Source organism: Notothenia rossii (genome assembly GCF_949606895.1).
Source record: "Notothenia rossii genome assembly, chromosome: 2".
In the NCBI taxonomy this organism is placed as follows: Eukaryota; Metazoa; Chordata; class Actinopteri; order Perciformes; family Nototheniidae; genus Notothenia; species Notothenia rossii.
The window spans coordinates 82835051-82840618 of record NC_136904.1 but is presented as its reverse complement, the minus strand read 5'-3'; positions in this window follow the sequence as shown (position 1 = coordinate 82840618).

Genomic DNA, 5568 nt, shown 5'->3' with positions numbered 1-5568 from the left:
TCGGGAGCGCGCACACATTCCAGAACTGTAACCCACCACCAGCTCCACCCCCTCCCCTCCTCTCTTTCTCCACAGCTCACAGACTGGAGGAGTTGAAGGAGAAAGGCGTGGGAAAGGGCTTACTGTATATTAGAGCTCACCTAAAGCCAGTGGCGGACTGGCCATCGGGACGTTCGGGATGAATCCCAATGGGCCGGTACCGAGGTGGGCCGCTCGAATAAGTCACTAGCACACACAGACAGACAAACAGCGAATGATGCCCCAAGGCCCCATGAGTTATACATCCGGCTATGACTAAGTCAGCACACTGCCACAGGTACTGGCTGATTATGAGCCACCTTGTTTAGCCTGAAGGCAGTTATGGCATTAGCGTGGATGTGTATAGTTTAACTGAAGGGATGAAGTGCATTCTGGAAGAAAAAAACAACATCTGACAAAAATCTAAATGAATCTGTAGAACTACCTTCAGGTAACAGTAAGGTTTAACCAACAACAAGGCGGAGGAAGTGTATTAGTATACTATTTCATACACAAACTGCGTGTCAAAGTGCTTACATAATATACTGTATAAACATGCATCAGGAAATGCAAGTTGGGCTGAACCATATATTTCACCTCAATTTAAGTGGGTCATTTTACAGAGATCCTATATCCTGCATATTATTGCTATGGCTGTGCACATTTTCTAATTAATACTTTTTTACATATTGAAATCCAAATTAATTTAGCTGAAAATATATTCTGAAGTGATTTCACAAAACCAAAGTTTAGAAAGGATTACATTTCAAAGCATAATATATTAGTATTTTCTTATGTCATGTTAAAAATCAGGTCACCTCTCCAGAGAATAATAAGTTGCAGAACCAACATTTCATACCTATTTGAGTCAGGAAATAAAGAGATTATGTTTTCATGAGATTGGCTGCAAAGATACTGAATGAAAGTGTAGTCAGGTTTCCTCTGTGGCTGAGAACCTACATTGCAAAAATATCATCCAATCAGAAAGACCTAGGAAATAGAAGCCAGAGCATGTGGGAGAAGATGTTCTTTGATCTCAAATGAATATTTGAATATCTTTTACAAGACGACAGTGCGTCATTGTTTATTTACAAATGTAATAACATTCATCAGGTCATTATTTTGTAAAAGACAATGGCTTTAAAATAAAAAATTGTATATAGTTTAAACGTGTATCTTATGTTTGATTACATCTTTATACATCTTGAACGTACACACTTTTGTAACTTTTTACGAAAAAGAGGGGATTATTATGTAACAATATGCAAAGAAGGATGTAATTATTTATAAATATGAACCAGGCCGCAGCAGGAGGTCTATAAGCAGATGGTGATCTATTTAGAAGACATGACCATTTCTTCAGTTGCCTAAAGTGTAAATCCATTTACATTTTTAAAAGATAAAATATTAAACTCTCAACACTGAGAGTTTCCACCCAGGGAGCATTACCATTTGCGTTTGATTATTAGATAAATGAATATTATGTAAATAGTGCTTTATTTTAAGGCTATTACATCCCATCATATCAAAGTTGTAAATTAATGTTTAAAAACATTCAGGGAGACTTCTCTGGAAAAGGTCCAGTCCTCAGGCATTTCCTCTGCAGCTATCAGCCCTCACATTCCATTTAAGTCTTGGTTATCAAGGTTCTTTATTTGTCATACGAACATGGCTACAGAGTAGTTATGTCGATGAAAATGTTAGGTCTTATCTGATGAATGAGGTTTTATAAAGCTTAGTATTAGCCTACCACTAACGTACATCTTTCCTATGGGTTCTTTATTCATTTGTTTTATGTAAATCCATTTACATTTGGCTCAAGGGATGTGAGCTCTCAGACTGGGAGTGAGAGATAAGAAATGTTTAATGATGGATCAAATTTCCTTTGACTCTGGAATGTGTACGTTGGTCTTTTAAGTGAGACCTATGTCCTCTCCAACTATTCATAGATCTCAAAATGTTCATCTTACATGAGGAAACACATTACTTTCAATATTGTACACTTACTTATAAGAGCTTCACATTCCAGTAGTATCAACTGTCTTTCCAAATGCTCATCTGCATCTGAAATGATGCTGTGTGTGCACATAAGTGTTGCATGTGTCTGTGTGTTTACCATTGCCAGCTTGCTGGATCATCTCCTAGCAACTGTGGGTCTGAAAAGCCATATATACACAGTCAGTGGGCTTTCTCCCAGGGGTAAGATGGCACGCCGAAGCCAGGCCAGCGATCTCTATAGCAACCCTTCAAACAACAAGAATGAACAAGTCAAGCCGAATGAAAACGTGAGCAGGTGAAGTGCCGGTCAGTGGAATCTTTGACAAAATGTCTCAAACTCAATCAGACCACAACTAACAAAACAAACCTTTCTCTATGAGGCCATTGTTCCCTCTTCCTGAAGAGGGTTGAATGTTAAATATTGCCACCGTCAGCTGGGTGCTTTTAAATATGGAAAGCTATTTGATTGTGTTTTCAGGATACAGGATGGTTTGCACACCTACTTGCAATGGCAATATGAGCAATCATTTGCAGTGTTTTAGGAGCCATCAGATCACTAGAAGTAGTGACAAAGGCACATTGGCAAAGCACTGCAGTGCATATTGACATTTTTACTAATTGTTATGTGTTGCTGTGATGCTGCTGTGAGTTGAAGGTATGCAGTGTAACTAGAATGTGTGTTTTGTGTTGTGCATTCCCTGGCCTGAGCTCAGTCTTGCATCAGCGACAGCGTGATGGAAAGGGTAATGCTGGTCTTTTAGAGAGAAAAATATGAAGGTGCAACTTCAAAATGTGTGTGGGTTTTACTGGAACAGTCATTTAAAAGAATTACCTGAAGGTCCATTTCCTGTAATACAAATCTAGTAAATTGACCTTAAGTTAACATATTTTGTCAAAAGACAAAATTCTCTCCATGCTCAGGAGGACCATAGACAATAGAAATGTATACAATGTGTAATCAGTGTGGCCCTCAACTCTTTATCAAAATGAAGTCTCTAAAATGCAAAACATCTTTGGAACTGCACACAAATATGTCTGCTCATACTAATGAAAATTGAATATTTCAGAGTCAGAGTTACATTTCCAAACAGTCTTGTAAATCAAGCCAAGGCAGCATGATTCTGTTTTTGTACCTTAAACAGAAACAATGCTTCCATCTAGTGGCAGATAGAAGTACAAGATTTAAGATATTGATATTGATCAAATATAAAAAAAAAACAGTGATTTCTTTCATCTTCATCCTCATACCCAGGGGCGCCGCCAGGGATTTTGGGCCCCATGAAAAGATATCACATTGGTTATACTTAAAAAATGTTTTCTTAATTTTCTAAAATAGTTTAGGTCAGTTACGGGCTCTTTTCACCCCCTTAAAAGCAATGACTATGTACGTTCTATGAAATTCATGGAAAGATCAGAATTGTACTATACATTTCATCACACCATTTAAAGATTCTCAAGGATTTCAATATGTGCAGCAGTTTGCATTTTCTTTTGTGGTTTGTGAACATCTGCCTCTCAAACTGCTGACAACCACTTTGTAATGATGGCACTCATACTGTCACACCCATGTGGAGTCTTAGGGTCTTATATAGTCAACTTACACTAAACAGCGATTATTGCTTTATATCAATATTTAAAGGTCACCTATTGTGCAAAATCCACTTTTTCATGTCTTTTATACATAAACATGTCTCCCCTCTGTGTAAAGAGATTCTGAAAGTTTCAGGAAAAAAGATTCGCTCACTATATAAAAACCTGTCTGAAAATGAGCTGATCAGATTTTGGCCACTTTATGATGTCATAACGATTGTTTGAGTTGTGTAACCATTAGCCAATCACCAACCAAGGTAACCCCCCCACCTTATCACCTGAATGTCCTCCTAGAGCACCACTGTGTTCTTTTTAACCAAATATCTCTCAGAGGGGCGTGGGAAGGGGCTCCTTATTTTCTTCTAAAGTAAAAGACAGAGAATCAGCACTTTTGAAACTGGGTTGAAACAGAGGGGTTTATGGGATGCTGCAATGATCTGTTTGGTATTTCGAGCCAAACACTTTAGAGACATGTTTTGTATACAGGCCCGCCCCTCCCTACACGCAGATCACACAGACTGCGTGGGGCCTCACCTCGCGGAGGGAGCCTCACCTCACGGAGGGAGCCTCATCGTTCGTGACACAGAGGGCCTCATCACATAACTTTGCGTTGGGCCACAAGTTGGCCAGGGGCAGCCCTGTTTGTGTATATCTGAGACCTATAATATATTGATGAGGACAGTATAATAGGGGACGTTTAATACTACGTTTTGTGCAGTAAGTATTGCAATCGTCAAGTACATAAATATAGACATAGATGTGAATACATTTGATTTTACTTGTAATTCTAATCATCAAAAACAAAATACAAACAAACAAATGACTGATTGATCAGCAAGTGTTAGGTTAAAGAGATACAAAAGAAATAAGCAAACAGTTTTCTTCACACTCTTGACAGCACAGAAGGCATTGTGGAGCTCAACCTCTTAGTCGTGTTACTTCTGTCTCAGTTGCAGTTTGTTGCCAAGGGAACTGAGGAGCAATGACCCTTTTATTATGTGAACGCTTATTACAAAGCATCCTTTTCTCAGGGCCATTCTACTTTGAAAGAAGACAAGTCTACATACATTCCTGATTAACTGTCATGTGGATGCCCATGATGGTCATGTGTGTTATTCTATAAGGTCATCCATATGCATTTCCATCATACTGAAATCCCTCTGTGCAGAAGTGCCTTATTGTGCTGACTGGCCACTTTAGAACATGTCCTCCACCTGCAACCAATCTCTTCATGGTGAATGTATGCACTCATGCACGTGGCAACATGAGAATGTCCCCTACTATCACAAGGTTGCTTCAATGAGAAAAAACATTTCACAGTCACGTTTTGAACATCAGTGAAATGTGGGAGTGAGAAGAGTAAAGACAGTAGCTAGTATGAGCAGCAATGTGTGATACATTTCACACGTTTCAAAACTGTTAAACCATTGTTAACATTTTACAGATTGTGTTGTATTAGATATCTAACAGGACCATTTTACATCAGGGTGGGAAACTCTCTCTCCCAAATAACATTTAATTCACACCACTATATTAACATATTCCACCTCAAAAAGTTGGCGGTTTATAAGGAAACCTGCAACCTCCAAAGCAACTCTGAAGTGGAATACATGAAAAACATTAATTCAATGAAAGCATGATTTATTGTTACATTAGATAGCTAGCTGGTAACTGAGTGAAACATTTAGTGTATGTTGAATTGAACAATTTGAGCTCATATAATACTTCCTTAGCAGTTGGCAAAGTGCTTTATATATGCCCCCTTAAAACACTCTTTCTAAGTAGCATGCACTTGGCATTGCTTATAAATGTAGATGACCACAGTGAACATTAAAATCAAGATAACAAAACTTTAATCAAATGATCAGCTCTGAGAAGGTTGTGTGTGAAGCTACTTGGTATGAAAACACACAACCAGTTAAGACAATGACTAAAACAAGAGCAGAATGCATACGTGTGTAA